The sequence below is a fragment of the Ambystoma mexicanum genome, chromosome 1q (genome assembly GCF_040938575.1).
Source record: "Ambystoma mexicanum isolate Mex_15411 chromosome 1q, UKY_AmexF1_1, whole genome shotgun sequence".
In the NCBI taxonomy this organism is placed as follows: Eukaryota; Metazoa; Chordata; class Amphibia; order Caudata; family Ambystomatidae; genus Ambystoma; species Ambystoma mexicanum.
This window is the reverse complement of record NC_090922.1, coordinates 370,167,562-370,180,763: the sequence shown is the minus strand read 5'-3', so window position 1 is coordinate 370,180,763 and position 13,202 is coordinate 370,167,562.

Below are 13,202 nucleotides of genomic sequence, written 5' to 3'. Positions count from 1 at the left end.
CCACACTCTCCTACAATTCCGAAAAGAACTCAAGACCCACCCCTCGCACCACCTGACTTGCTCGATGCCACCCGCCCCCTCTTCGCCCCGCCACCCAGTACATCTGTACCCCTTCTCCGTGCCCCTTTACATGCTACCCCCGCTGTAAATCTCTTCTGTTGTTACCTCTGAAAAATGCTAAGTTGTGTATCTGTATTGTTGAATACCTCTGAAAATCACTCTGTTGCTTCTAGGAGCTATTTCCCCGCTCAATACATACCATAATAATGATCCAACTTGAACTCAGTGTATTGTGCTATGTTATCAAATTAACACACTGCCTTGTCATATATTACGAATTGACATTATTAGTAATAAAATGACAACAATCATGGTTCTGTGTGTTTTTAGGACAAATAAAAACACATTTCTGATTGCAAGGCCATATTGGCATTAAACATTACATAACTATCAAGGAAATAATTAGGACAGTTTGTGTTTTAATACAATTTCTGTTCTGTGCCTCTCTGCTCTTTGGAGTTTACAATAAATGCACAAATCGAGGCTTATTTTCATCAACAACATTTGTACACATAGGTTTGGACATCATATAGATTTTGTGCTAAATGGTTTTTCATCACTCAGCCTTATTTGATGTACCTACTCTTCCAAGAGCCTTGTTTCAGATGGCAAAACCGACATCAACATCAATGTCATACCAGCAAAAAGTGCGCCCTGTGCTAAAGTGTAATCATATTCATCGTAATCCAAAATCAATGAACCGAGGCGAGCCTTGTTGATCTCCACTATGATTTAAGTAATCTGATAATGACATTCCTAATAAAATTAAATGCAATTCGTCAAAATTCCGGATGTAACGGTCAGCAGGGAACGCAATGCTTCACTTCCCAGCAATTACCACGTACTACTTGGAAAGCTCGTTCACTTTGCTGTTCTGTCAATACATAATATTGGTAGGCAATCAGCTGTAGCTGCCGGTTCAGTTTTATTGTCACTTCTCCCTGCCATGATCAATAGCAAATCTTCTGAGACAAAAACAAGAACCCGTCTTCAACAGCTCTCATGAAATCTTCTAGTTTTGCAGTTTGTCAACAATTACAATTATTCAAGTCATGTGCTTACTTACAACTCAGTAAACATGTTTGCGAACCCATTCCTTAAACACATTGAGAAAAAACTGGGGGGGATATCTGGTTTGTGAAATATCAAGGTAGATATTGTAATCATCCTTTGTAATCAAGCTAAATGTTAAAATAGTGTCACAAAAAATATCACACTTAAAAATAATCTTTGTCACATATTTGTCATTCGTGCATTGCGTGCATTATGTGTATCCGTGACTCTGTAGGAATACTCAATGGAATACGATCCCAATGTATTTTCTTTGTTTTATTTATGTGTTATTCTAACATAAGGCAAGGTCATCTATTTAAATGTATGTATACATCACCAGGAATTAGCTAGTTCAGTGTGACGCGCCAATGTATCAAGTATTTAAGATATCCAGGAAGCAATATCGGTCATAATAGGGGTAAATAGAAAAAATTATGTGGAGTCCAGCATGCACAACGTTTAACAATAGAATCTTCCAGAACAAAGTATAAGAATGACTCTTAAGAGCAATGGAGAGCAATAGAAGCTCCAAATGTCCACCCTTTGGAAAATCCAAACCTTCTACATGCCACAGGACCTCCGGAACATAGTGTAGGCCTTTGTGGTCTTACACATCAATAGGGGAAATGGCCTCCTGACGGGGCTCTCAGCTGCTTACTTGGCTCCCCTAAAAGCAGTCTACCATGCTATAGCAGGTCTCATTATGGATGCACAGAAATGTGACCAAATAACCCGTTCCTACGGGAAGTACATTGGTTGCCTCTCTAGGCCAGAATACTGTTCAAGACCTCACATATCATTATAATTTTAATTGTTATTTTAAAACACACTTAATACTGAAGAGGTTTCCAAGCGCAAGAAGGAGCAAACCTGTGTTGCTATGCGTTGTCCTGCTTTCAAAACTAATGTGTTGCCCCTGAGCTATGCTCCCGGCTATCATTCACAAAGCAGTCACAAGTAGCATACCAGCATTCCTGGTGGATAAGCTCCACATATGTGGTGGCAAATACACCCTCACGCAGCAAACCAAAAAATCAGCTTCAATCACAGCTTGTCCGCAAAAGGAGGACACACAAACCATCCTTCTCTTGTCACACACCCACCCTCTGGAACTGGATCCTAGTATTTGCTTGGAATCCACCAACAATTCTCTCATATTGCAGATCTCTCAAAACATGGCTCTTCCAACAACACCTGCCAAGGACTAATCCCAATAGCTGCACATACCAATACACAGACCTCAACTCACAGTTCAATGATACTGTTACTAGATGCAAGCAAAAATGCTGGCTAACCACTATCTTTCCAGTGCTCCACTGCTTTCGAGCTATGTTGGCACTGTAAACAATCAAATAAAAAAAATAAAAAACATTAGGGGGAATTCAGAAGTTAGGAATAGGTGAAGAAACAAAATATACATTGGCTTGTGAAGTATTCAAGAATGCACAATAATTATATCCTCAATCACATACAACTCAGTGTATGAATCACAAACTGTAATCATGACACTTAATCGACATATTAGGAAGAAAGTGGAGGAAAAAAACAATAAAGCTGACTCCAGTCTGCATGGCCGGGTGGTCACTGAGAGACAGTTGGATGGTGAACTGGGATGTCACAGTGTCCCAAAAACAAGAAATAGCTGAAGAGGAAGATCTTCCAAGTAGGATGATCATCAGATGATGCCACCAATCAGTAGGCATACAAGATGTTACTGGCTATCTGCCAGCAAGGCTTACATCAAGATGAGGGACAAGGCAGGCCATATTCTACCATGCCATTCCGTTTTTTTAAAGATGTTCTTTTAATGTTTTGCTGATGACTTCAATGCCAATGGCAAGAAGGATGTTCAGTAGTTGGATCTCAGTTCACAGTCATTTTCTGGGTTTGCTGAGGGACCAGTAGACCCAATAAATCAGGAAAGTGATTCTGTATTAAAACATTTAAAAATGGCCTTTTGGTATTATTGAAATGATATCTGTCCTATTACGACAGTCCTTTTCCTCCTGAACATTCTTGACCGCCCACATACCTCCAGATACAGGAACACCTGCAAACTAATAACCTCTTGACCTAAAAAAACAAATGGACACTATAATTGACAATGCAAACTTAGCCATACTACTTCTCCTAGACCTTTCTGCAGCATTTGACTTAGTAAATGACAAAATACCATGTCACCACTTGGACAGCACTGCACACTCCTCACCTAATGCCATTGCCTGGATAAAATAATTCCTCTCTGAACGTACCATGAGGGTTTTTTGAAACCTAGCTAACTCTGCCCCTACCCCCATTCCCTGCGGGGTACCGCAAGGATTTTGCATGTCTCCAACGGTTTACAACATATTCACCAAGCTGCTATTCGACCGCCTTGATGAACGTGGAGTGTCCTATACAAACTATGCGGATGACACTCAAATTCTCATCCACCTAACTGCAGACTACGATACAGACTTTCCATCCTCAATGACATTTACCAGTTGATCCAATCCTGGAAGGCCCGATGTGAACTTTGTCTAAACGACGACAAAACAGAGTTAGTCCTGGTCAGCACCCAAACTCACCTCAAGAAACCTGACCCCAAATACAAGCGCTTCATAATTGATGGCAACACCATTACCGTCTCTAAAGAAGTTAAAACGCTGGACGTGCATTTGGACTCCTCCTTAACTTTCTCCAGACAAGTTCATTCCATAATCCCATCAGCAGCCTATACTGCCAAACTCATCAATGCCTGCAGACCATACTTATCAGCAGACAGTTGCCTAACCCTAGCTGGAACCCTCATTCTGTCAAAACCTGACTATTGTAATATCCTCTTGGCTGACAGAGCAACCAACAACATCAAAAACACTACAGATCACTCAAAACAATGCCTTACAGCCAGCACCAAACATACCAAGAAGAGGACATATGCCTCTGAAATCAGACGCAAAGTGTGTTGGCTACATTTTCAGGACCAGATCAAATTCGACACCATGGCAATCACCCACAAATGCCTCACCAACATTACTCCTAAATATCTTACTAATCTGCTTACTCCAACCCAACCCATCAAGCCAACATGCTCCGCTTCAGCATTCCTTCTCATGGTACCCAAATTAAAAAGAACCAAGGCGGGGGGGGACGCAGCTTCCCAGTTGAGACAGCCAGAGGCTGGAACACCCAACCTCTAGATATCAGATCCAATCCTTCCCACACATCATTTTGCAGAAACCTCAAGGCCTGGTTCCTCACCTCCAATGTGTAGCCCTTGTTGCCTCAATGCCTACAGTATATTCAATATACAATATGCCTTAGTAAATAATTCTATTCCACTTCATCCATAAATTGCTTATGTGAGTACGATTGCACATGTAAATATCACTGTTTATTATACTTACAGATCCTATGCATCTGTAAATGATCTCATGTCTGTAAATATGTTCAAAATAATATATGCTTAACTCAGGTTTTCTACTGTTGACTGTACCTCATTACCTGTTTTCCAGCGCCCAGATACCCATGGGTTTCGCGAGCTCTATAAAGGTTAAATAAATAAATAAATAAATAAATAAATAAATAAATAAAATACATGTGCTGAAGGGAGCACAAATCTTTAAACCAAAACCAACATGCATCAGATTTGGCCAATTTTAATTTAAACAATTTAAAGGGGCTCCATAAAGTCCTAGAACCTACACAAAATGTGGCTTGAGGAATGCATGCAGATTTCCTCGTAGACATCTATACCTTCCAAATATGTCCCAGTCAATTTCCTCATCCCACTCAGCCTTCTACAGACTCAATAATGGTTTAGAATGGTCGCACAAGAAGTAAAAAAATGCTACCAGTATGCTGATCAACATTTCCCAAAGTGTCCTGGACGGGGGGCGTAAAGCCCAAGATGAATACTTTTAAATTTCCCTCATTGTAGTGCCTGATGAAGAATACATCTGAGCTCAGAATGCTCTTGATATATCCCATCAAGTGATGAACACTATGTTTTCAGTTTGGTGAAGGATTCGATCTGGGATTTTGGAAGACATTGATTAACATATAGCATCTATCCATTTGTGCCAACAAATCAATTTGCCATATACTCTGATATTTTTATTAAACGGTAGCAATGCCAGAGTGAAGTTAGTAGGGGCACAGCACTGGGGGCATCCAGGCCCCCCTTTTTTTAAATAAACTATTAATGGGAAGGCATTGTTATCACAAAGAGAAGGGGATATCTGTGAAATCACTTTCTTCTGCTGTTGTGCTCATTTTATGCATGGTATATATGTCCTGTCAATATAAACCTGGCTATAATACTATAATATATTAATAATTTATTGTGTTTTAGTGCGAAAATTATAACTTTACACAAATGTTATTACAAATACCAAATTAAGATTACATCAACAGATTTCACAATTATACAAAGATCCATAAACTTCAAAGTCAAAATCATCAGACAGAATACAATTACATAAAATAACATGTCTCTAATTAAATAAATAAGTGCATACATGGACAAGTACAAAACTCAGAAAAGTGCCAGTGCGTGCCTATAAATCAATACCAGCAGCTTAGGAACAGGGTTCTATAACAGTATGGACAGATCAGCAACAGTAATTTAGATTGGTAGCAATAGATTTCTGACCTGTGACCACACTCTGAACAGGGCAAGTTGAGATGATACTGTATATGAGTCGAGACAGCAATCCCAAAATGAGTCTCCAAAAATACTCTCATATCTATGTACCAGTCTTCCCAGCAAGTTCATGTATAATGGGCACAGCTTAGGGCAAGAGGTAAGAACATGTCTAGCAGCTTACAGGGCGTCTGGTCTCTTACAAATGCAACAGGACCTGTGACTTAAAGCCAAACCCTGATGTGCACCCGTAATGGCAAGGACCTGCAATTGGTTAGTTTGCAACCTTAGCAGGAAATCCCTCACCACCGGGTAGGGGCAGAGTAATAAATAAGCTGTGTTCTCCTTTATCTATGAATTACATTGACCACAGCCTCATATCCTTTCAACTTTTCAAGGTGAGAGTAATTTTCACACCAATCCCAGTGATTTAATTTGCGCACAAATGATTTTTTTCAGAATGATGAATGGGCGCATTTTCTTTGCAGCATGGATCCATCCAATGTCAGAGAAAAGCAATTCATTGTGAAATTGTTTGACTTACCTCTCCGCAAAACCTTCTCAGAATCATAATTGTTTCCCACTATCGCAAGCAGCTTACATTTCGGTGCAGTGCAGGATTATAAATAAAAGACTCCGCGAGCTTGCAGGGCCATACCACTCAATGAGGTTAAACCTAGCTCAAGCCTTAGATATTGCATAGAACAGGAGGGCCCCAGGCCTAATACTGCCCGCCAGTACTGGCCCTCTAGAATATTGAGCCAGTTTAGGTCCTGCATAGCCAGAGCTTCCAGACCATAGAGTATGGCTGGGACAAAGCACTGTTGGTATACCTTTACCTTACCCACCAAGCTGTACCCTGCATTCCCTCTTGAGAATTTACAGGCCTGTCATTTCAATAATTTAGCTTGTCTTTTTATGTGTGCAATTATCCTGTTATAATTAGGAGATACATAAAACTCCATGCCCAATAAAGAATAGGAGTCGGCACACTCTATCAATCCCAGACTGGATTCAATTCCCAACCATGTGGGACCCTTTTTACTAATCAACATTATCTTTGTCTTCCTTAGGTTGATAGCTAGACCCAGCTCGTACAATGCAAGTTCCTCCAGCATTCTCTTGATGCCCAATAATGTTCTGTCAAACAGTATCAGGTCATCTGCATACAACATACGTACTTTTGGGGTAATCCTCAATTTGGGAGGACAATTTGACTTTAATCCCATACGTTGGAGTAAGTCAGAGATGTAGAGATTATATAACGTGGGTGCCGGCACACATCCCTGCTTTACTCTCTTGTTAATACTAATGGGTTTGGTCACTGTACCTTCGTTATTAAGTCTACCCTTAGCACTGTTCTCCCTGTGCAATGCTTTTAAAATCTGAATCAACCAACTGGGGCAGTTAAGACTGATCAGTTTAGACCAAAGTTTCTCTCTCACTACCTGGTCAAAAGCGCAAGTAAAGTCTACAAAGACCATGTATAGAGTGGCTTCTTTGTTACTCAATGTGGAATTTATCAATGATTCCAGCACTCTGATGCTTTGTGTAGTGCTGGATCCTGGTCTAAATCCTGTCTGGGTGAGGATAAGGACTTGATTAGCAACTACCCAGGTCTCCAACTGTCTAAGTACCAGTGTTGCAACAATCTTGCCCGTGGCATCCAACATAGATGGCAGCTGCTAACCTCCTTCCGGTCTCCTTTCTTATGGACCAGTATTAAAACTGATCTTTGCAATGTCGGAGGCACAGAGCAAGATTGGCAGACCCGGGAAAAGAGAGTCAGAAGAACCGGAGCCCAGTTATCTGGGTCTTTTTTCAAGACAGAGTTTGCCAAACCATTCGGGCCGGGTGCATTGGACCTCTTAGAATTTGTGATTTCTTGTTTTACACTGTTAAAGTTCATGGAGAGCGGCTAGGGTTCTGCATATTCAGTGTTACAACAAGAGAGGGCCTTAGGATTATGAAACATGTTCTTAACATAATGAACCCATTGATCAGCCATGATTGGATTTATTATTTTCTAAGACAAGTCACCTCCTGTCCCAGAGAGAGTTTGCCAAATTTTAAGTGTATCTCCACTGCTAAGGATCTGGATACATTTTTCCCATTGCCCTCTTTGTTGTGTTTTTCGGTGGTGATAGAGCCAGGTGTGGTACTGTAATTTGGAGATCTTTATATGGGCAGCTATCCCATAAAAGTTACCCAGGTGATAGCCTTCCCCTCTACTGCTCCCCCATTTGATCGTTGGAGTCATTTTCCCCTGGCAAGCCTCAGAGACATTCCCTCGATACAGTCTTCAATTGCCTTGGGGTTTTTGACCCAACAAACTTGCTTTATACTGCAGCTCGTAGGGAAAGCAGGTAAGTTCACTCTCTCAATATTCTTCTCAGACCAACAAATCCTGTTCCCGGCCTGGTTGACAACCACATCACTGCAGGGGCACAATTCCCACTAGCCAGCCGTACCAGACATAACTAATATGACCAGAGCATGATTGCTCTAGGTATTTGGTACTATTTGTAATCGCAGGACGTGTTCCAATAGGGAATCCGAGGTGGCCATATAGTCTGTCCAGGGTGATCACACTCTGTGCGTCCATTTACAACCGTACAATTCCACTCCTTAAGCAAGTCTAGCCACAACTTCAACTTTCTGTTGGATGTTTTTGTGTGGAATGCTGCAGTAATCTAAAACATGTTGGTAACCCCCACATCCACTTTCGTCAACCACACTTGCATTCCAGTCACCACCGACAATGACTGCTTGATCATAAAAAGAGCCCTCCCAGGTGGTGCATATAAGATTAAGTTGGTCAATGATTAACTCTGTATAGGTTTCTCCTGGAGGATCATAGACACAGACTATTAAAATGTCCTGACAGTTAACAAATCCCCCAGATGGTGTCACTTGTACTGCCAATATATTACCGCCAGGGGCTGCTTGGTGGACTAATCTTGGGTTTTGCGAGGATCTAGCGCCAATCAGTAAACCACCACTCGGGCGCTCTTGTTCCCCCCTATTGGCTGAAACCTGAAAAGTAGCATATCCATCAAACTCAACATTAAAAGTGGACCACGTCTCTTGGAGCATGAACACATCCTGGATAGATAGCAATTCCTGAAAAGTGTCGCCATTTAACCAGTGGTTAAAACCTCTGGTGTTCCAACTGGATAGCGTCCAATTTCACTTTGAAACAGTTTTCAATGCAATCATTGCCTTCAGCCACTCCCACCCCTAGTCATCACTACAGATTATCTTGGTTTTTGGAGGCAACTGTTTTGGGAGAGCGACTTTTAGTCACTTCCTCTATAGTCGGTAAATCCAACGCATAGCCCAGATGTTCTATTGAATGTTTATGCAGTCTAATGAGGGATATAGTTTCAGGTAGGCTGCAATGCAACCTATTAGCAGATGACCCAACAGCACAGAGGGGTTCAACAAAGTCAAAATTGGTGTTCAGGATTCTGAGGGAAGTATTTTGTTAATGAAAGCCAGCAGGGAAGGTCGATTTAATCGGCAAGTGCCTTTAGATCCCTTCACTGGTGAAATAGTCACGGATTTTGGGACCAGATTTACAGCAGCTCGATTCTCGGGCTTGACTATGGTTGCACAGGGTGCAACATTTACGGAGAGGTGAGAATCTCCGGTGATAGACTGTGCCCCAAGCCTCACCTCACAGGCCAAAATAGATCTGTTTATATCCGGTGCAGGGAGAGTGGAAATCAAAGGTTCTTCCTCAATCAGCCAGCTGGTGAGAGTTGCTACTGACTGAGCTGATCGCCTTTTTCTCCGAGCTGCGTGTTTTAACAGTTTTTTTGACATATTGGAACTGCGGGCCGCAGTGTGGAATTCAAAGGTTGGTCCAGGCCAGATGGTTTGTCTCCCACAGGAGGTAGGTCAGAAGGTATATATGCTGCCTTCCTCTTTATCTCCTGACGTCTAAAAAGTATTCCCTGTTCCTTCCCTATATTTGCCCTTGCAGGCAGAGCAGTCATCAGTGCTTTGGGTACTTCCAAGGAATCAGGGATCACATGTACAGAAACCTATTGACTAGGCAACGATGGTTTAATAAAATTGTCTCGCTGAGAGTCCAATTTTGCCTTCATCATTGATTTTTCAAAAAAAGTCAGGTGGCTATGTAATGCTACGCTAGCTGATCCTTGCAGTTTCAAATTTTCATGAATGGTGCCACATAGATTTAACAGAATCTTTACAGCAAAGTTCATTATTCCATTATTTTGGGAGGTACTCATTGTATCATGGGTGTTGAAATCTGCCTGGTAGGAATCACTAATAGGAACTGCGGAAATCGGGAGGAGGTTTGTTCTGGCCTAGAGTCTAGTATCCCCCACTGAGGCAGTCTCGGGCATGCTCCCTAGATCCATTTTTGTTTCATCTAGGACCGGTAACTTCAATGTTTTAGTTAAAGGCACCTGCACAGTAGGATGAGAGTCTTTGGTGACCGAGTAGTTGCATTTGGCTCCCGTTCCCTAGGGATTGGCAAAGTAGGATGATCTTTACTGGCAGAATTTCTTTTCCCCCACTACTTGCAAGTGCTGCTGAATGATCCTGTAAGGCATAGCAAAGCTGTAGAAGGGAGTCGTTATCAAGATCCAGAGGATGATAATTAGTGTTTGCCTCCAAATTGTGCCCTGTCTAGACCACAGGTTGTGAGCCCATGTCCTGGCACACTGGTTTGGCCCTAAAAAAGCATCAAGGGGTCCAGTGGAAAGGGTCTGCACCACCGTAGAGCTCGCCCCCTTTCTTAAACCAGCGTTCTTATTTGGAGGTGGCTCCACAGATGTTGTGCGCAATTTAGCTGATCGAAGCCTGCATGGCTTATTTCCATGGATCATCAACTTTCCACGGTTAGCTGCTTTCCCCGGCATCAAAATGGAATGAGCCCAGGGCCCAATGATATCAGGTGCACCGCTGAACACTCACAGAGTTCGCACACAATGTTCAGTTTCAATCCGGGTGGAGTGTTCAAAGGCTTTATGCCCGCAGTCACTCTCAACACTTGTGTAAATTTGCAGACAAAGTGGATACAATTTCAAACTATACCTCAAGCCATAGCTTGATAGCAAAGGTTGCACGCTCTGAGCCTCTTATCCAGAATAGATAGTGTTTGTTGGATGCCGCCGGGGTGTAGGAGGTCAAGGCAGGAGGTGATGTCCACAGGCCACCCGCCCATCGCCAAAGACCAAACACACTGCGCGCTCCACTCGTCAGCTGGTCCTTTGAAGCTGCAGGCAGAGTAGAGCATGAGGAAAGACTTCTGTTTGGGCAATTTATCCAAGTTAGTCCTGCAATCACAAAGACACTGTGTCACTCTGCTCGTCAGCTGGTCCTTTGAAGCTTCGGGCAGAGTAGAGCGCAAGGAAAGACTTCTGTTTGGGCAATTTCTCCACATTAGTCCTGTAATCACAAAGACACTACGTCGCTCAGCTCGTCAGCTGGTCCTTTGAGGCTGCGGGCGGAGTAGAGCGTGAGGAAAGACTTCTGTTTGGGCAATTTCTCCACGTTAATACTATTGAAAAACTTCAATAAGGAATTAGGTAGCCTTATTGTAAGTTTACGTATGATGTAATATCCCTGGAGCGATGGTCACCTTGAAAGGCTGAAGGTGACTCCACCAAGAAAGATATAGTCAATATTACCCATTATTAAGAAATTCTTACTATCAGTCAATAGAGTGGCTCCCACAATTGTGAATATTTTGCGAGACTTTCAACCTAAGAGGTCATTAAGGTTAATCCATACGTGGACCCCTTACTCATTGTATCTTTTATAGGCTCAGCTTCACTTCACTGATGAGGCTCAATAAGGCTGAAAAATGTGTCTGGTGCTGCTGCTGGTACTCTTGTTCAGGGGATAATTGTCTAGAATTTCGGTGCTGGACTGCCTTATTGGTGTGATCAGACTGATGTGCAAATTAAAATTAATCCTTTGAGAAGGGTGCTAAAGTGAGCTAAAGTGTGGTTAAAGGCCTTGCCAAGTGGAATATATTCAAAAGAACAGTTTATTTTAACCATGGTCCTTCTTGATAGAGGGGCTCCCATAATTCTGTATATTTCGAAAGACTTGAGGTTTCACACTAAGAAGTCATTAGGGTTATGCAGCTGTGGACCCCTTGCTTACTGTGCTTTGAGAGGCTCAGCTTCAACTCACTGGTGATGCCTAACAAGGCTGAAACACATGTCTGGGTTTACTGATGATACTTTTGTTCAGAGGAGAATTGCCTAGCATTTCGGTGCTGGACTCCCCTTGTGAGTGGGACCAGACTGATATGCAAATTGATATTTCTTCTTTGTGAAGGGTGCAGTGAGCAATAGCGTGGTTGTAGGACCTGCTGAGTGCAATACATTTTATAGAACAGGTTATTTGAACAATTCTCACTAGAGGCACTCACACAATTGTGTATATTTTCAAGGATTTGGGGTTTCACCCAAAGAAGCCATAAAGGGTTATCCAGACTTGAAACCCTTGCTCACATTGCCTTGGAGAGGTCCAGGTTCACTTCACTTATGAGGCCCATCAAGGCAGACATGTGCCATGGTTGCTGATGGTACTCTTGTTCACAGGAGGATTATATAGCATTTTGGCACTGGACTGCCTTTGTGGGTGGGACCAGACTCATTTGAAAATTGATGTTTCACCTTTGTGAATGATGCTGTGAGCTAAATCGCTGTTCTAGACCATCCTGAGCGGAATACATTCCATAGAACAGGTTTCAATAGAGAGGATGCCACAATTGTGTATATTAGTTAATACAAAAATGGATATCTCATTTCAGACCGTAGACTCCTACTGGACACCTTTCAACGACTGAAGGTTACACATGCTGTTCACAGACAACAGCAAAGTGTGCTGATTGTTTAAAGAACATGATTAAAGGCAACACATTTCAAAGTAACACAATGTTGGGTCTGTGGATGACCAATGTGCAACACACCATGCAATGGGAAACCTTACACAAAATTAACATTTGAGTGAATGTGTGTGCAGTTCAGGTGGGGTGAGTGGATGACACTGAAGAAGACCATTTTGTGACGTTATTCAAAAACTAAACATCAAGAGTGCATACATCACACAGTTAACGTAGGGCGACAACATTTTATGACAGTCTTATGGTGTATTATACTATCTAGGAAAAAGGTACATCCTTTTTATCTCCTGGTGGGTGTCTGTGATCATCTACTTGTGTCCGTGGCTAGGCACAACCCAGTAGAGGGAGCTCACGTCAGGTCAGTGATGATCTGGGTACCCATGATGTTGAAGTTGTTGTTTGCAAATAATTTGAGGCTCTGGCTTTAATGATGCAAGAAGTTCATTCAGCTCGGTGCACTGATGTGCTCAATGATGCTGATCTGTTGTTTTTGACTATTTTGAGGGGATGGCCCTACTAATGATGAATTCATTGGCATTATTGTAATCCGCATCCACTGTTTCTTGGCTC